This window comes from Anser cygnoides, chromosome 1, assembly GCF_040182565.1.
Source record: "Anser cygnoides isolate HZ-2024a breed goose chromosome 1, Taihu_goose_T2T_genome, whole genome shotgun sequence".
NCBI classification, from domain to species: Eukaryota; Metazoa; Chordata; class Aves; order Anseriformes; family Anatidae; genus Anser; species Anser cygnoides.
Window position 1 is genome coordinate 206294527 of NC_089873.1, and position 20903 is coordinate 206315429.

The 20903-nt window shown below is 38.5% G+C and overlaps 1 long non-coding RNA gene across 1 annotated transcript; it reads left to right on the plus strand.

Moving 5' to 3' along the window:
• Window positions 1–451: 451 nt before the first annotated feature.
• LOC106039856 (uncharacterized) lies at window positions 452–13401 on the plus strand. Its single transcript, XR_001209525.3, has 5 exons — window positions 452–897; window positions 1004–1076; window positions 2467–2576; window positions 8306–8799; window positions 13030–13401. It is a non-coding gene; the product is annotated as an uncharacterized lncRNA (long non-coding RNA).
• Window positions 13402–20903: the final 7502 nt, after the last annotated feature.

Here is a 20903-nt window from a genome sequence, read left to right on the forward strand (position 1 = left end):
ATTTGAATGTTTGAGAAATGGTGGAGCATGAGGAGAAGATGATGAAAAGAGTGGATCAGTGGGTTACTGAGATTACTGGAGGACATCAGGGTGTTACTGTGAAAGGACAAAGACAAGAAGCACTACAAATCTATGACTACTGGCTTAATACTTTGGCTTAACTGTTATATAATAATTAAAAAAAAACAACAAAAAACAGTTTTGATGGGTAGATTCAATTTATCCTATGGCTTTGAACTTACAGTTTGCAGGTGATTCACATTTTCAGACTTTTTTGTTACACTATGTAGAATGTTGTCTTTCATTCCTTAAAAGTTTTTCATCTTAATCCTTAAACTGGTGTTTAAAATAAAATACTGAATATCACTGTAATCGGCACACTGAGAAGAGAGACAATCACCATGGAGGTAGGTCTTACACTCAAGCTCAGCAGCTTTGGGGATCTCTGACATTTGCTTACAGGTTCTCAGAACAAGATTTATCTTCTTTGCCTCTCTTTGACCCAGCTCCACAGATGGGATACAGAAATAGAAACTGTGCTTTGAATATAAAATTCTCCAGAGTTTTTCCCACTTCTCAAGGGTTTCCTTCTTCTCCGGTGGGAGGATTAGATTTTTTTTTTTTTTTCCCCAACCATATTTAAGAAGTGACAAACCCAAATACTTTTGCATCCAAGAGTATGCATATCACTGCTTTGCAGTTACATTTGCATTACATTTCTGGCAATGGTCATGAATGGCTGGCATCAGCTATGACTCATTATTCATTCCTCGAAGGACTTGCCATATCAGCAAGAGGCAAAAAAAATAATGTTCGATTTCATATTGTTTCTTCTGAGACACAGATACACCACAGGCAGTGTTGCTGGAGGAAACAGCCGGGAATTGGAAAAGAAAGGTGAGGCCTACAAGTCCCAGAAAGCGGGCATATTTCTGTAGCAATTTAACTCATGCAAGGAAAATGACTATCATCAAAAGAACTAAAAATGACAACGTTTATCCAGCTCGTTCAGATAGAAGACAGACAGCTGGTAACCACACTGGACAGTAATTGCCACTGTAATGGAGCCACTTCTGGTGAGTGACAAAACAGCACTGTGACAGAGAAGAGGGGGATAAAGGGAATGATTATACAGATTAGATCAAAAGTAAGTGACACATGAGACGGGAAGTGAATGTGGGTATTACAGACAGAGCCTCAGAGATATTGATGATTTTTTTCTTCTTCTTGGCATCCTTATACCTCTTACTTCCCATTCTGGGGGCCTCTTTAAAAGGAAATTGGTTTATGACTATTAAATGAATCACTATGTTAATTACAGGTGATTGGGATACTTTCTGAGGGCTACCCAAAGAAAGGTCAGGACTGGCTAAAGAGCAGGGCAGGCAGCAGGAAGCACTGTCTTCCTACAAATGGGAATGAAAACTCAGACTCGGCAGGGGCAGCCTGAAGCTTTTGAGCAGACTTTTAGTAAAGAAGTGAGATACCTTCCAGACTCATTAAGCACTGTCATAAGCTCTGCTTTTTTGTTTTCATAAGCCAGTCATACATTACCATCAGGAACGAGGACTTTCTTGCTTGTCCCCTCTGACATCCCCCAAAGACCGTGTAAGTGTCTGAGGGCCGTGTTTTCATAGTCATGTTTTAATGGTATTCCATCAACCTCCACTGACAACGTTATTGACAAATGCCTTTGTGACATCATGACTAACTAAATTAATAGGATCAAAAGTGTCAATTCATTTTAAAATACAGACAATAACCCCCCTTCCTATTTTAATGATACTAAAAGAGACAAAGACAGGCAGAGTCATTTATCAACCGTTTCTCCTTAATTTGAGACATCTTCAGTGATAAATGTGCGGCTGATTAAAAGGGACAGTCATTTATATTAACTATGGGAGATAAGACTATCAACACTCGGTTGAACATTTAAAGCTTTAGGAAGTAGCTCTGTAAAAGGAATCTTCAAAAGGATTTCTGTCATAGGCAGCTTTGTAAAGCAGGGATGATTGGCCTTTCTCTTACCAGATATCAAATCCTTACTTTAATTCACAACCCACTGGCTCAAGAGGCAGAGGTGAGCCATGCTGCTCCTACAGCAGAGACCAGAGAAGCCTGGAGATCCTTCTGCCAGAAACAGCTACAAAGGGCAGTGTTCAAGCAGAGGACTGTGTGCCTTTGAGTCTTTGCTTCTGCAGAGCAGGATAAGAGAACTGTGGGTGGCAAGGGCTCTCCATGACCACATCTAAAGGGCAAGAAAATGAAGGTATGAGAGGCTGGTAACTATGTGGGACATTACATACTTGCACTACATTAGAAGAGCTCAAAGCCACTCGCTTCAAAGTCAGAATTAAGTTTGCAAGTACAACCTCAATTCAGTGCTGCATGCATATGCTTTAATACTAATTTTTGCATCACAGAATCATATATAATTTCTTACCCGGACCCTTGCATCATTTCCAGAAAAATGAAATGTGAGTAGTCACCTGACATATACCAACTCAGACCCAGGAGATAAAATTCAGCAAGGTTGGAATCACCTGGGAGCACGACCTTATTATGGGAAATATGAGGTAACTGCAGTAAAAGAAAGGCCCACATTCAGCTATTAAAAAAACATGAAATGTTGTCTCCCTCTAGAACATTGCCACTGATGTTTTTTAATTACATTGATTTGAGTTTTAATCAGATTGAAATATGTCTGCATAATTAGCTATAGGGACATTTGAGTGATGTGGCAACATCAGCAGAGAAAAAAAAAACAAAAAACACCAGTAATATCTATAATGCTATGATAATGAACAATTAGAAATAGTAATGTGTTATCTGCATTCTAATAGCTCTTTGTAGTGCACAGAGAGGTTTGATCTTGGATGTGTATTTTGCTTAGTTTTTTTTTTTCCAAAGTCTATTGACAGCAACAGAAAAAAATTATCTTGGCTTTTATAGGCTTTGGGCGAAGTCCTTCTTGCACATCAAGCAAGAAGAGCATGGAAACCAAAGGTTAGAATTGCAGTGTCTTTAGAAGAGGAGAAAATCAGAGACCCCTTTCCTATGTCTATAGCTTATACTCGTTTTATTTTCTAGCTGATCCCTGTGGTTCTGAGGCATGGCATGTCTGGAAGCTCCTGCATGTGTTGTGCTATGCTGATGTTTTTTGTTAGCGTTATCTTCACCTGGTTGGCAGGAACATTATGTAAAATGAATCCAGTTCTTCACCTCAAACGTTCTGGAGGCAAGGACTGTAGGATCTTCAGTTTGCTTATAAGGTGATTAACTTCAACTCAGTTCAACCTGCAAAGGAGGCTTATGTGCCCTCTAAGCAGCTGTCGAAGAAAGAAAGGAGCTCATACACTAAGCTCCCTAATCTGTCATTGGCAGAGGTTATGGTAACCTTATAGCAGAGGCAACCCCTATGGATATGCCAGATGGCAAGATAAGAGGGAACAAATTGCTCACTGGAGAAGACGGTCCTATTGTGTTGTTTATTGCCAGGCCCAGGCCCAGCATAGGCCCTGTGAAACATAATTTCCAGAGGTAGTAGATGAAGTTGTGGTTTTAATTCCTGTTGGGATAGCAGGTGTGCAGGCAATCTGGGAACGAAAGGGGTGCTCAAATTGCTGCCAATGAGAGCTGCCTGAATTCACTGAAAGGAAATAGCCCGACTTTCTGTGAGCTTTGACTTGGTGTTCAAGGCCAAAGTGTGAAATGAGGCAGAACCAGAGAACTTCAGTCACCTCCTTCAAGAGGTGCCTCAGGTTACTTCAGTCAAATATATTCCAACCTGCTTTGTTTACAGTTGTTCATTCATACGTATTCATTTGCTCTATCTAAATTCTGCCTCTGTAAACATTTATTTTGCACATTTTTTCTCATTACAGGAGAATGATTTTTGGCAGAAGTCAATAACACTATGTGTGAATTGTCAGAATAAGGGATTGATCACTTTTTGTCCTGTATGAGTTGTCGAACATTTTTTTTCTGTTAACATATTGAATTTAATGTTGCAATTAAACTCCCTAGAGTTGGATTCATCAGTGTTTCAAAAATAACTCCTTATCTTCATAGTGAAGAATTTGGAATTTCAAAACTTCTCTGGTTTTAGATTTTATCTACATTCAGGTCAATTCCTTAGCTGACAGAAATCCAACCAGATAAAATATTGGCATCTATTTGTATACTTCAGGCCTGTTTAACCAACTCACTCGATTATCCACATTTGTAAGGCTAGCTAGCTAAGTGTGTCATCTGTATTACAGTGACACATCCTATAATCACTAGAAAATAAAACAAATCTCCCATAACGTAGCAGTTCAGTCATCCTGCTACAGGAAATAAAATGAGTGTATGTACCATTTCTCCTTACTTGTTTGTGGTGGATAATTGTTTATTTGTACTTTAATTTCTCCATTACATGTGTTAGGATGTGTTAAGCAGTAAGAATAGCTGTATTGAATTGATTACCTCTTTTAATTAAGTGTTGGTTTTGGGGGACCTCTATGATGAGTTTTTAATTTTGAGAAGTATGTGGGAGGAGGGAAGCATCAATAATTGTTGGAACAATGGATTAGCTAAATGCTTTCAATCTCAATAAAGAGTGCATGGGAAAAAAGCAAAGTAAACCTGAAATAATATCCCCAGAGAAAAATGTTGATTGCAGTCAGGGATAATAGAGGTCATTAAACCATACTTTGCCAAGGTCACGTCTATAATGCGTAATTAACACTGGCATCTTTTGTAGGGTCTTAACATTTAGGTTCGCCTTTGGGCAAACGTTTCCACAGGAAAGCTGCTGTCTGCTTTACAATACCTGCATTGTATCTGCCTTCTCCAGGATATTTATACGTATCTGTGCGTGTGAACATAGATGCATGTCCAGTGGTTTGTTGCAATGAGAGATGTCAGGATCCTTTCTTCCTCAGACTTCTCAATATTTCTCACATTTAAGAAGGAAATGTGAGAAAGAATAGGAGATCTATCAGTATTCAGTGATTTTTGCTTATCTCCTTATTACAAAGCAGGCAGTGTACAACCTGAGATTACAGCAGAGTTTAGGTCTGGGCTGGATGACTTGATCAAATTTATGACTCCAAGCAAGGAATCAGGTTTTACAGTAGGGATGGTAGAGGAGAATGGATTGTAACACAGGATATTAGGTTAATAATGCAGCCATAGAAGTTTTTGTGAGGGACAACCTACCTGTGAACTGGCTTTAATTTAAGATCTCTTTCTGGAAAGAAATAACAGCTTTAGGACCTCTGTGGCAGGCAAGCTCTGAGCTGAAGGAAATCTTTACAGGGATTTTTCTGTCACCAGTGTGAATATAAAGGCCTTTGTTAACAAGGCTTTTGAAATGCCTTAATATCTTTAAAATGCACATGCCAGAATGGATCCCATATTTATCAGTATTATTCAGGAGAGACTTTTTTGTTTTATATGTTCTCCTCTACTTGATATAAAGTGCTGCAAAATGCTTCTCTCTAATGATGTTAGAAAAGGATTGTGCCTAAATCTTAGCTTATGAACCTTTTCAGTCCTGGGAAGAATATGCATTTACTGACTATTTGTCTTTTTTTTTTTTTTTAATAGCTATCTGTGGCATAATGCCTCATGACTGAACTAGTTCTGACTGCTCTGGAAGAGTGGTTTAATTTAATGTGGAATGGAGGATGAAGTCTTGAGGTCCTCTTAGCTCCATCCAGACAATAGAAATGGGCCTAAAACTATTACAGATGTGGTAGCAGGTTAGCTTTATTAGAAAATAATAGAAGGAAATAACGTAAGGAAAATTAGAAGCACTTGGTTACCATTAAGAATCTGCCATGATATTTCACTGACCCAGGAACTGCTAATATATTGCTAACTGCCATGCAATTTCAAATATCATGTAAATAATTAATCCTATTGAAATTTCAATTGAAATTTCTGAATTACAAGTTAGTTGGAAAAGAGAGTATCTATTAGATCCAAGCAGAATGTAATAGAATCTTGCGTTTTCTTTGGTGACTCTTAATGGATGTGTGTGGACTCTCAAAAATCTTATTAATAAATTCTTCATATGTTTTATTAATAATATTAAAATAGTCAAGATATTTTATTAATAATATTATTAATAATACAATTCCAGACTTTCAAAATTATGAGATATATTAAAAAGGGAATGCCTATTATTTGTGGGCAAAATAGAATGGTAATTTTTTATTGGGGAATTTACAGGGTGCATATTTCTGCTCTCAAATAAGCCATTATTAATATTCTTCCAGATAATGTTAATCAAAGACATATGAATACTTCGTAGTGATATTTATCATTAATATTAATTCTGAATGTATTCTGGTTTTGGCTATGTTTACTGGCGGCTTTTCCTCCCACTGCTCACAAAAATGATTGTAAATGTGTTCTTATTTGTCTGTTTGGGGAATAGCTGCCATTGCTGTGTATACCCATGCTTGTATATGAATTCGGGCATTGACAAAATGGAATATTCAACACATTTTACACTTGTTATCCTTCACTGGAAATTATAACCAAATGAGGTGGAGCAGAAAAAAAAAGGCCAGAAAACAACAAGCAAACAAAAAAACCCTGTGGTAGTGGAATGACCAACTGTGCACCACAAGACTCCTGGCTTTCCTGGAATTAGACTGGTGATAGGATGTTGTGCTGGAGAACTGTCAATTTTGCCAACGGTAAATGAAGTTTAGAGCCAGGAAACTATTTGTGAACAACAACTTAAGCTAATGAAATAAGAAATAAAAATATGTTCATGGATAGTTAGCCAACAAAAAAAGAAAGGCTAATTAATCAGAGTAATTGACTGATTTTATCAGCTCTATTGAGCAGGATCTATTACAAAGGAGTGATAAAGTATTTGCACCCATCCAGGCAATCAATGTACTGCTTATGCACTGAGCCATCAGTAAACTTGAGTATTTGCCATTGCTCAGAGAATTTCAGATTCTCTTGATCTTCTAAATCCCTGGTGTATTTGACTTTCTTTTGTTGTTGTTTTGCTTTAATTGCAGAACAATAATATCATTACTCAATTTGGACATCTCTATTTCCAGAAAGTTGCACATCTGTAACATTCATTCTGTGTTTCCACATCAGTCCTATGACTCCTCAACATTACCTTCTTTTGGGTCAAAATCATTTCAGAAGCATGTCTGCCTGGATTTTTGTCCAATAAAAATGTAAGAGACCCTTCTGAAACACATTGACTACAATCTGTCCAAAAATACAAAGCAAAGTATTTCACACATGGCTGGGAGATTTTAACTGTCTAGATATTTCTAAATACTGCAAGATAAGTACCAGACAGTGCAAAAGAATTATCCATGAGAGTTCTCATGGCTTCTCTCAAAACTATGTCACTCTTGAAAATTTTAATTTTTATTATAAAAGAAAATGACTAGTGCTAATTTTGTTTGGTTTGCACTGTTGAACACAGGGTTGTGATTAGATTTTGGAATGATTAATAAAATCTGTTATAATATTAGCCTTTTTATGTTACTTGAGCGAGGAGTTTGTGCTCACTTCCTTAGGCACAAAGCTTAATTTAAATGGTATAAAGATGTCTAAGTGCCTTTTAAGATTTTACACAGGTTTTACTGTCTCTTTGTCCCAGTTACCTATGTATAAAACAGGGGAATGACAGCTTTTTGTTATAGCCATCTGAAGTGTTTGTTAACTATGGAAAGCACCACCTCCCTGTGTGATTTCTAAAGTTCCTAAAAAAAAACGGGCTTTTGGCTTTTAGGGATGTTGCCAAGATATGTGAGTAATAATAAAAGCCAGAGAAGAGAAAAAAAATCAGGACAAAACAAACAAAGAAACAAAAAACAGTCCAGAGATGAAGAAAAAGGTGGTGTTTGTATCAGCTGAAGGTGAGACAGTTCAGACAAGTACAAAGAAAAAGTTCTCAGTGTAGTCTGGCAATCTGAAAGCTGGGAGAAACAAAAGCCCTTCAAAACAGAGCCCTTTGCATGGAAATACTGCAAAATGAGGTTAAACAGGAACATGTAGAGTGCTGCTATAAAAAGACATACAAATTCCTATTTTCCTCAAGTGTTACTGCCACTGATTATTTCAATAATTATGAAAGGTGCCACTTTAGCAGAGCTAGTGGCTTTTTAAGGAAAAATATCGTTATGCTAATAAACAGATGTAAAGTCAGCAATCCAAAGCCATATGGAATGACCCTTTAAATGCCTGCAATTCTAGCGGAGACGTAAAGAATATATATAAACATTGTCTCTGTAGCATGTAACAGCCTGACATACTTTTGTTATATGTTTCATAGCAACAACCTATTGTGTGGTGGGCTTACCTTCAGTTATGTGAGGAGAACAATTTGGTCGTGCTGCGGGAGCTGCTATCAATCCTGTGCCACAAGAAATACATCACCCTCTACATGATGGTCTTATTACAGATTCTGTTATGATTCTCCATGATCTGACTCCTTTTTGCACATTTTTCCTTTGTATGAGGAAAGACATACTTATTAAAGGCTGCCTGCATATTGGTGATGAGACAGATGCTTTTCTGATTGTGTGCTGAAGGAAGTATGATAAACTGCAGAACGAGGTGGAAGTTGGGGAAAAAGGCAGGGTTTGGGAAAGGGAAAATCAAGAAGTGGGCTGCTGGAACAATTTATGTGGCTTGTGACCCATTCTGCTGATTTCTGCTGAATCTTCTTTCTCTCTCTGTCTCTCAGTCTCTCTCAGATTAAGCCCATGATCTGGAGAATGTTTGTCTTTGATCTGCTACATTAATACATTCCTGATCAAACTACAGGTAAAATAGTTCCTAATCGGGTAAATCAAATTTTGAGTTTACAGGTTTAAAATGATACAAAGGAGGTGCTCATTCAGATATTCCAGTTATAGCCTGAAGCTAGCATAAATATATCAAATTTAATATTTAATATATATTTAATATATCAAATTGCAAAATTATTTAATAGTTCACCTTGTTAGTCACGTCAAAATCACAACTAGTTCCTTTGTCAGCCTAACTCCATGGTACTGCATTATAAAAATAAATATTGCTCAGGATTAGTGTTGTGATTTAACCCAGCAGGCATCTCAACACCACGCAGCTGTTTGCTCACTCCCCATCCCGCCCCACAGTGGAATGGGGGAGAGAACTGGAAAAAAAGATAAAATCCATGGGTTGAGGTAAAGACAGTTTAAATGGACAGAAAAAGAAGGGAAATAATGATGATGATAATAGAATGTACAAAGCAAGTGATGCACAATGCAATTGCTCACTACTCACTGACTGATGCCTAGATGGACCCCAACCAGCACCAACTTCCTCATTCTTATTGTTCAGTATGACACCACAAGGTACATGACATCCCTTTGTCCAGTCTGGGTCAGCTCCTGGCTGTGTCCCCTCCTAGATCCTTGTGCACCCCCAGGGACCTCGCTGTTGGGGCAGCACCAGAAGCTGGAAGTCCTTGGCTCTGTGTGAGCCCTGCTCTGCGACAGCTAAACATCGGTGTGCTATCAGCATTATTCTCATCCTAAACCCAAAACACAGCACCATGCCAGGTGCTAGGACAAAAATTAACTGTCCCAGCCTAAACCAGGACAAATAGCAATTGCATTAACCTTTGTGAGTTCTGGTGCTTTGTTGACTTAAAGAATTATGGCAACATGTATTTGTTGCCTTATTTGGTACAAAAAAAAAACATTACCAAAAAGCAAAAACAGTGGGACAGCCAAAAATGACAAGAAGTTGTATAAACCTCTAAGCCTTTAAAACATACCAAACTCCTCTTTTTTTTTTTTTTTTTTTTTTTTTTGGGGGGGGGGGGCTAACCAATAGTTCGACTACCTCATGGCTTTGACTCATCTTATTTTTTAGCCAGGTAGTTGGCTTCTTCTCATGTGTTTCAGCTCCAATTCTTTCTTTTCCTCCTTTCCTTTTCTGTATGTTTCAGTTTGCATGTATTCTACATACATATAGCAGACAGTAGTTCCCAGTCTCAGGCACAGCAACCTACAATTCTATGATGTTCCCTGAAAAAGATGAATACATTAAGCATTCCTCATCTGATCCCAAAACACTGCCGTAGCAATTGTTCTCACAGGATGCTTCCTGAAAAACTCAGTGACAGCTGCAGTTACTCTTGCAAAAAATCCCAAGTCCAGCAGCTGGACTCAAATTTGATAAATCCCCAGCATTATGGCAGTCCTATATAGCTTGCTTTTTCCTTTGAGTACTTTGACTCAGTAACTTTTTTGTTTGTTTGTTTTGTTTTGTTACAAGTAATGTTCGATAGTCCATACCAAAACGTCTCACTGAACAGCCACAGCCATATTTCTCTAAAGCTTGTATGCTAAACCAAGAAACAAATTCCAGCTAGCTGACAGTTTAATCAGAAGACACATTAGGAAGGCTTTGAAATGAGAACATGAATGTCTAAGAAGACATTCTCTTGCATGAGTTAAAGCAGTTGTTTTTTCAGGACAGAATATCAGAAGGCAGCAGTGCTAAATGCTGAAAAGGTGATACAGTGCGGCACATTATACATGAGTTTGCTGTTTGAAATAGATTTAGAAAAGTTCAGTCAGACATATTTAAACATAAGAAAAAAGAAATTACTATGAGGTGGCTGAATAATGAAACAGCCTGCCCAGAGAAGTTGTAGCTTCCCTGTCCTTGGAGACAGACAAAACCTGATGGGACACAGCCCTGAGAAACCAGCTCTAGATGACCCTACTTGAGTAGGAAGGGTGAACTAGATAATAACAACTATTCTGTGCTTCTATATTAAGGGCAGCCAGTACTAGCATTTTGCTCCGATTCATGAAAATTTCTCTATATACTTTGTGCAGAGCCCCATAATTTAGTGGCACTGGACCGCAGAGGGTCACCTCCCTTGACAGCAGACATCATTCCAGGCACAGCCCCAAAGTTAGGCAGCTAGAGTGAACAATATAAATATGGATTTCCTAACACTTAATGTAATGCAGGAATGTAATACAGTTAGGTGGATGAGCTAATTCAGTATTTTCAGAACTCAGGGAGAGTCTTTCTGTTGAATTGGTTTAGGTTATAGCTACACAGCTACAATCAGTTCTAAGCATTGCATCACTAAAAAGATACGGAGGATTTAGAAGGTACCCAAAGAACAGTAGCAATGATGAAGCATCTGGAAGGCATGACTTTGAAGGGAATGTTAAAGCTCATTATTAAATCCTTTGCTGTAACTATGAACAAAAAAGTTGACATTACCAAAACATGAGTAGTTTCTGAACCAATTAATTGATTGGTGAACTTGTATGGATTACAATATTAACCAAAAAAGTCATTCTGCTGTGAGCACTGAATAGTAGAAGATAGGCCTTTCATTTCTAAATATTAGCATTAATAATAATTTATCATTTAGTGGTTTAATAATGGGGCATGGGAGAGTGAGGTGCATAGCAAGAAACCTGAAAAAAACATGTAGGCAAAAAGTAATAGAAGACAGGTAATTTATCTTTTAGAGTAGACATCTCTCAGGACGAGTAATAGATAAAATGAATGCTTCAGTCCTTCGGCCAAAAAAAGGAACAGAAAACATATGCCAGTGAACAATCCCACCAATACGAGGGAGACTTTAGATAATCTAATTATTCTTCCCGTATAGCTTTTAGGAGTCTGTTGTTCTGTAATTATGAAGAAAACTATGAGGAAGACATAGTACCTGATAAGTATGCAGACTGTTAGGTTGCACTCACTGGCACTCCGTTAGTTACCTGGCAGTGTCTAATCCAAAATGGATACTGCAATTTAAATAGTGATGTAAAGGGGAGTAAGACAAAGTTGGAAACAATGATTTTTTCATATGCACATTTTAAAACAAACTGCAACCTCAATACAATAAGAAGTGCAAAAGTTTGTTGTCTTCTGGGGTCTTCTTAGTTCATCACACTGGTCAGGATGACAGTAGATACTGATGGGAGCTCTTGAGTGCTCAACTACGTATCTCTAGGGAAATGTGTCAGGCCAAATGTCGGAGTCCTATAGGCCAAGTAGATAACCAGTTGGCCCATAAGATTCTTGTTTTGGAGGTAGTTTTACGTTCCCTAGGGATATGATGTTGGCACAAATGGGAAATAATCTCGAGGTTTTCTCAGCCTTCCTTGAATACGTTTCTATTATTTTAAACACAACTGTTCTTGCAATGAGGGACAGTATCCACAAATAACTACCACACAGATAGCCTTTGTTGGTTTGTATGTCAGTGTGTTAATGAGGACACTGGTTTTCTAAGATTCCTCCCACACCTTCTTCTGCCTTGCCAGAAAAGAAGTTGACCTTGTTAATTTACAATATTTATTTGCATGCTAAGACTGAATCTGTAGGTTGTGCAGAGAATTCCAAGGGCATTACTGTCAGCTCCTTCTAGAACTGATGAAGTTGGAAAGCCAGGTCTTTCCCCGTATATTCTCAGTAGTGGGAGAATTATAGTATAACTCATTTGGAAGGAACATGCATTGCTTAACTGTGACAGCAAATGGTGCATTTAGAACATGATATATTTATGTATCACGTACAACATGAAAAGGGGGACCCTTTTAATGTGAATATAGTTAATAGAAATCATATAGCTTGTCATCAAGTTAGCTCAATGAGTATGTAGGACTTTTTTTCAAGAGCAACGTGTTTAGAGAATGTAGCTGTGCAGCCAAGTACTGTGGTGTTGCCATTGCTAATAACAGGTTGCAGGGTTTGCACTGAGCTTGCAAGGCTGCAGCACTGTGGTTTGTCAGGCTTGATCTGTCTGAACTTAACTTGACCTGCCTGCAGCTTTGTATTAATGGGGTTTAGCTGTAACAGCAATTTTTCTTCTAACCAGGTGTCTACTGCTATTTTGTTTTACTTCTGCCTATCTTTACACGGTAAACACATTTTAAATAAAGAGTAGTAACAATACAATATAATACAATAACTACAATAGTAGTTATTTTGTGTGAAATTAAATAATTCTGACTGTAACAGATGATAAATCTGAACTTGCTATGACAGCTGAGTCCTTGAGAAGATGGAGACATAGGATGTGGTGTAGAGGAATACAGCTGGAAGCCCCAAGGTTATAAACAGCTCAACTATGATCAGTTAAAGAAATTTTGATCAGGAGTGGGACCAAACTGGATTTAAGGATAGCAAAGGTAACGTTCATAAAACAGCTTATATGTATGAAATTCACATGTGATGTGAACATGTAAACCAATGAAGAAAGGGCAAGGTGTAAAAGTGAGTTAGCAAACATAAAACTCTCGAAGCAGGAAAAAGAAGCCATCACCATCAACTTTATACTTCTTCCGATGAAGGACATGTGAAGCTGTCAACTTGTAGAAGCCCACTTACCTGCTCCCCAGCCCCAACCAGATGGGAGCCATGAACTCAAGGGCCTGGATGTCATTGGAATGGTGAATAATACCAGAAAAAAAGGCTAGAAGACAGGGATTGTTTGTGTAACAATCTGAACCATTTTATTTTTATTGACTGCCTTTTCTGTACGGTAGTATTCTTTAGTTTATTGTTTATTTATTTATTTTTTATTTTTTTTTTCCCCGTAATAATTGGATTTGGGCTAAAAATAACTCTTGGATTAGCCTGTTAAAATTTCAATTACACTAACAACAAATTCTTGCCTTTACATATTGATGTGTTTCCTTTTTCCCATAATAGAATTTTGAATGTACCAAGAAATCATACTCTAATTTTCTCCTGCATAACTTAAACCAGTTTATAGTCCTCCACCCTCAACAATCCCCCAATAAACAAACTAAGAGGGCTGCATGGTACTTCTATGCACCTTATGGCCTCTATCTGCCTTACAGTCAACAAAGAAAAAAAGGCATTTTCTGAGACCAAATCATCTAATCAATTTTATCTATCTATAATGGTAGGATGAACCACACACAAGTCTTTTACTGACCTACCTTCACAGACACCTGATGACTTTCCGTCTTCTGTTGGGAGCCATTGGCTCCAGCATCCCCCAGTTAGTCTTTCAGGCATGGCTGGGCACTTAAGTCTTCACTTTCAGGTTGCTAATATCACTGCAACTCCATATGACATTATAAAAGAAATTACATCTCTACATTTGACAGAAGAGGCTCCAGTGTCAGACAGATAGCACGAAGAAACTATAAAAGACAGGACAAAGAAGTCTTTTACTGTACCTCATCTTAGTTTGTTCGTTCATTTGCTCATCCATATATTCATTCGTTCGTTCATCCTGCCTTATAAGTGCAGCAGGAGGGCAGGAGGTGCTCCAGGCACGCAGCACAAGTTCCCCTGCGCCCGTGGAGAGGCCCCTGGTGGAGCAGGCTGTCCCGCTGCAGCCCACGGGTCCCACACGGAGCAGATCTCCACGCTGCAGCCCGTGGAGGAGCCCCCGGTGGAGCAGGTGGATGTGGCCTGGAGGAGGCTGCGGCCCATGGAGAGCCCCCGCAGGAGCAGGCCCCGGGCCGGAGCTGCAGCCCGTGGAGAGGAGCCCACGCAGGAGCAGGGGGTCTGGGGGGAGCTGCCGCCCGTGGGGGACCCGTGCTGGAGCACTTTGCTCCTGGGGGATTGATGGACCCTGTGGTACGGAGCCGTGTGGGAGCAGTTCTTGAAGAGCTGCTGCCTGTGGGCAACCCCGGAGGATCAGTTCGGGAAGGTGGTTTTAGTTTGCATTTAGTTCTCACTGCTCTAGTGATAGGCAATAAATTGCATTATTCTCCCTTATGCTGAGTCTGTTTTGCCTGTGACAGTAACTGGTGAGTGATCTGCCTGTCCTTATCTCACAGCTTACCTGTGCGCTTTCTTTTCATGCTATTCTCTCCTGATATTCTGTTGAGGAGGAGTAGTGAGAAAGTGGCATTGTGGTGTTTAGCCGCCCATTAGTGTGAAACCACCAAAGGTAAACATAATGCCCAGGCTTTGACACCTAGGTTGATGTTTCAAAGTGTGTAGGAATCCATGGACTGACAAGGTTGTGCTTGTAAAGCCAGCCATGCTAAATCAATCAGATCTTCACCTAGCCTTGGTTGTATAGTTCTTATAGGTGCAGCAAAGGAATACTGACAAGTCAAACTGAAAGAGTACAGCTCTCTGTGGTATTTCTTTGCAGTTTAAGCATATGCTCTAGCATGGGAAATTATTTGGCACGATCTCTGTTCCTGGCACTGAACCTCACACTTCAGTTCTACTTCCAGGGAGAAAGAAGAGGAAAAAAATCCCCAAACACAAACCATGCACAGTTATCAATGGGAGAGGTTTGCAGCCAGGGATATTTATTTTTAGACCCACATCTGTGCTGTATGACACTCCTACACTGACATTTGAAGAGAATAATAATAAAAATATCTCTGCGTGGTTGATTGCTGTTGGCTCTCCCTGGGAGCTGAGGGCACTCAGCTTCTTTGTGCAGTCAGAGCAGTCCAAGACACCCCAGGAATGCAGAGTTTTTAAATTTACAGTCTTCTGCTATTGCAAATAAGCTCAGAAATGATGTAGGGAACTGAAAATAGGCATAAAAAGAAAGGATATTACTGTGCCAGACTAAATCAAGGCAAAGTGATAGCAGAACAGTAAGATAGTTGTTTGAGATGCAGTCTCAAGTGGGAGCAAATAATGGGAGAAATATGGAACACCAGGCCCAGACTTCCAGACTTTAAATTTTCCAGTGGATTCAAATTCCAAAGGTCTCAGGAGCCGCTAGCCTCCTGCTAGTGGAGGCAAAATTCAAGAGGGCTGATAGCTGGGGGAGACTTCACATAAAAATCCTACTTCAGGAGCCAAAATGTCTTTTGTTATCAGAAGCAGAATCATCTTAGTGAAATGCAGCCAGGCAATTCTGAAGGACTTTGCAATGATGCAAATACAAGTACAACATTTCTAGACTCAAAAAGGATGCAGTTTCAAGGGCACACATACACTCTTTGGGAAGCAAAATAAACAACCAGATACTCAGATACTCCAAAGCTTTTCCTTTGTCATTTTTGGTGGTGATATTCATAAGAAAATATTCGCCTTACCAGATGAACAAGAGAAACTTGGAATCAGATTTTGTAGATCCTGAACCAGATTATCAAAAGTTCCTATGAAAGCTAGATGCATTTGAAAGCTGCTTCTTTATATATTTTTATTTTATATGTTTATTTTATGTTTATTATTTATTTTATTTTATTTTAATTTAATTTTATTTCTGGTTGCAGTTTAAGCCCTTAATTTATGTCCTATCCATCATGGACAGGTGATTCCCTGTACTTATGTAGGACTTCGAAGCTTTGCGCACAGTTATGATGTTACCTGTCAGCCTTCTCTGTTCTAGAATAAAAATCCCTATTCCTTCAATATTTCCTTACAGGTCATGATTTCCAGGCCACTAATAACTCCATGTGTTCCTCTTGGCAGTTTATAATTCACCTGTACTTCTCCTGATGGTCAGTATTCAGAACTGAACCCAACAATTCATTATAAACCTTTAACAGCAGCGATGCAGTGGAAGGCTTAACTCATGTATGTTATATACTACACAAGAGAATGTAGGAATTTCACTACCCTATTCACATGTATACAACTGGTGGTGATCACTCCAAAACTTTTCCTCAGTTACCTAGGCCATCTTCTTGCAATTTGTTTTTATTTGGTAGGTTATAATGAAGTCCTTTAATTGTTTTTATTTTAAATTGCATCAGGACTTTTTTTTTCTTTCTCCCTTTGGAATTTTAATCCTGCCATCCATTGTGTTTGCAGCTTAACGTCATGTGTGTTTGATAAACACAGTCTGTGTTCCTTCAAGCAGATAAGTAAGAGTATTAGGCTAAATACAAACTCCTTGAGAACATTACCTGCTGCATCATTCCACTTTAAAGTCAAACCATTAATAGCTACTCTCTGAACACAACTTTCCAGATACCTTTATACCCAAGCTGCAGGCCTTTCCTAAGCTTCCTTCTGAGAACACTATATCAAACAGCATGAAAGCTGGGCTAGAATCACTAGAATCAAGATATAGGTTATCTGTTGCTTTCTGCCTCTCTGTAAAGCCTGTTACCCTGCCAGGGAAGGAAATTCAATTTATTTGACATGATTAATTCTTGAGAAAGTCATGTTGGCTGCAATTTTTCTTCCTGCTCTCGTCTAAGTATTTACAAACAGTTTTATTTATGATGGTACTTTCCTGTGACTTAAAGTTCCCCTAATAATCCTTTTCTCCTTTAAAGATGGTCACTACATTTTTCTTTTTTTCAGTCTTAGAGAATTTTGCTCATTTTCTTTGAGATCTCAGAGTGGCTCTCTGAAGACAGCAGATAGTTTTGCACGTACTGAAGGGAGGAGATCACTGGGTCCAGCACCCTTGAAAGCAGCTAATTTTCAAGAAACATTAAATTTATTTTCTTCATTGACGTCTGAGTTCTTATCCCTTTGTCCCTGCTTGTGTTAAATGTCTGACCACATTTAACCTTTTAATAGAAGACTGATGCAAGAAAGGTATCAGATATTTCTCCCTTGTGGTGATAAATTCATTGTACAGTAGACATTGAATAGCTGTTTCTTGGTTTATCCTCTTACTGAAAATGTACTTGCCAAGATTCTGTGTATATTTTGATCATTTGTTCTTTCTGATATCATTGCTAAAATTCTGCTGCCATTCCATTTCTATTTATTCATTAAGTCCAACTTTGTTTTCACTTCCCATTTGCTGTGGTGAAAGAGTCCCCGATGCAACTAAATGGATGTCTCATTGCACTTCCTCTGCGATGCAATCATTTTCATGTCTGGGTTTAATGTTTTCTCTACAAAGAGCTGCCAGTATTACAAAGCCTCAACCACTTCTCTTTCTTTGTGATATTTACAGTCATTTCCTGGATTACAGTTTGTGGATTTGTTTCCTTTTTCCTGGATCTGCTTATTGACCAAGACACTCACCCCAGCGAGTCACTTGCCTCAGTTTTCCCATCTACAAAAAGGGAATTATAATATTTGCTCATTTACAGAGCTGTTTCATATCCACTGATACCACACTGTGAACATTATTAATTAGCAGAATTACTGACATTTCCTAATGTGTTTTGGAAAATAAAATACTATCGAAAGCAAAGAATCATTTGGTTTGTGTTAGTTTTGAATTGCAAAGATGCCACTTTGCCTATTTCAAGTGTTTTGATGGTCTGTGTTTAAGAAAGTGATTTGTTTAGGGGAAAAGAGAGCTGTGCAGTCTTGCTTTTAAAAATGTTCTTCGAGTTCTTTAGCAGTTTCTTCTGAAGCTTGCAATAATATAGCTAAAGCATCTATATTAGCAATATTTTCTCAAATATCTGGTTCCTTAAGCTGGTAACAATACTTGTTAATAATTAACTGGAAATTCTAGAAACTTCAAAACTGTGAGGTGTCTGTCATTCTAAAATGAACTCAATTTTCTACCTTTTGCTTGAAAGCAAAGCTGTTCAGCCTAACAAACCTGTTACTGTCACCTATAATTTAGTCTTTTTGCAAATGTTAGCTACTGACAGAGGAATACAGTAGAGTGTAAGTGAACTGTAGAGCAGACCATTCCACGTTTGATGCATTGCTTTAGTCATTTGATTGTGCCAGCCAGCATGTTAAATTCTTAATACTAGTCAAATTTATTTACTGTATAATCCTTTTCTCCCCTTGCTTTCCTTTTTATCTCTGGTTCAGAGCCTTGAGGGCTTACAGAGAGAACTATTGATGACCACAGTATTCTCTGTACATCTGGGCTAGTTCATTGTTTAACAGTGACATTTTCAAGTCTGTGTTGAGATTGGTTTATGAAGAAAACAGTGTGCTGATTCTCCAGGGACTGCAGAGGGGAAAAAAGAAAAAGGACATGAAAAAGAAGTTATAATGTGGCTTTTATGGAAGAAGATGAAAGGTTTGTTTTGTTCTCTCTCTTTTTGCCTACATCAAAAATGCTGTTTATTGTGCAAAAGAAGGGACGATACAGACTTTAAGAACTGATTGCTTTTACATTTTCTCAGCTTTCAGAATAATATTGGCAGGTGGAATAGGGACAAGCAGATTCAGAGAACATCAGGGACCTGTATCCTTATAAGAGGTGAACCAGCAATGTGGCTCCCACACAGGACAGAATGGTTTGCACAGGGATACATCATTCTCATAAGCTTTCAGATTTGTTTTCTTCTTTTGAAACTGACAACTGGCTCTGTTGGGGAACTGCAAAAGAAGCATCTGCCATGCTTTTGTTGGGCCCTCTGCTGCTCCCTTTAGGTACGTGAAGGTGACTCTAACGGTTTATTTAGGGGGTTATTTTCCAGTGATAGCTTGTTTTCAAAACGATCTTCTTTTAATCATCCTAGCTGCATGGAGCTCTTGGGAAGAAAGAGTCTGAAGAAGAAGTTGGAACAGGAACTACAGCTGGGAAGGCTGTACTATCTTTCCATCAGGTGTTGTAGAATGGAAGAGCAGCAGTCCAGATTTTTAGCATTATTGGATAGCTTTTTTTTTTTTTTAAAAAAAAAAAACAGAACAAAAAAAGACAGAACAACATTAGAACACTGTCAATTCAAGTCAAACAAAATTCAAGTCTAGAAGAGACCTCCATTTGTCAAAAACCATTTTTTTTCATCCAGCTTCCCTAGCTCAAAGCTACAGTTAAACCAAACTTCAGTTTGGTCAAATATAAATCACATGTACAGAACACGAGGCACCAACTGATGGTAATGCCAAAAAGACCTGTTAAGGTCTTTTACAAACTCAGTTTTACAAGTTTACAAGTTAAAAAGTTTTACTTTTTACAAACTCAGTTAAGTTAAAAATATCCATTTTCTTTAGACAAACCATATCCCTCGAAGCAGATGAAAGTAAACGTCTCTATCAACATTTGCACTATGTAGACCCAATGGCAAATACTTTGAGTTATGATGAAGCTGATACTTCAGAAGTCCCAGAGTAAGGAGTTGCTAATTGCAGGAGAGCATAACACTTGAAGAGCACTATTTCTTTGCCTTGTTCTTGCATTCATACCTATATAGGTAATTTTGGGAAGGACTAACAACATAATTGGGCAAGATGGACTCTCCATTGATGTGGTATGATGTGGTATGGTTTTGAGATCTAAGTGAAAAATGGTAACAATGAACATAGCCCCCCTGACTCCTCCAGGAATGAAATTATGCACTGAGGGAAATATCCCTGTTACACCTGCAGAAAGTGCCTAGCACTGAGGTCATTTTGTAACTCCTGTCTTAGTCTAGTCTCACAAGCTTTGAGAAGATAGCCCAGGCAGTGCAGATAGCAAACTTGGGGGCTGTGAGCTATAGGCACTGGGCCAGAACAATGACAGGCTCAGGCCAAATACTGTCTCCCAAATTATGGGTCAACTTTTTAGAAATAATTTCCTCTCTGAGATCTGAGGGGACAGGAGCTAAGAGATTCTGAAGTACGTAGGATCAGGATCATTTCCCTTCTATTTCTTTAGCCCTTCCAACAAATCATTCCTATGTTTCCCTGCCATCAGTGGTAGCAAATTGCATCTTATTTCAATGTTGAATTTGTCAGAGTTCAACTTCCAGCTCTTGCTGTGGTAATAAAATATAGAGATGGTTGTATAGTCTTGGTATAGTAATACAATAAAATTTTATGAAGCTATCATCATGCCTTATAAAGTAGCAGGAAAGGACACAACCTTTTTTTTTTTTTTTTCTTTTCTTCCCTTCTTTGCAGATCATCTACTACAATGACAAGAACAATTATGGAAACAATTATCACAGGGAGGAACAGTGATACTGAGGCCTGAGTTGCTCTGCATGAGCCTAGTTTTACAGTAGTTTAACTTCAATAAAATCAACCACAGTAACAGGAAAGGGAAATTGAGTGAAGAGGATCCTAAAATCTATCTTGATGACCTGAATGGAATCCCA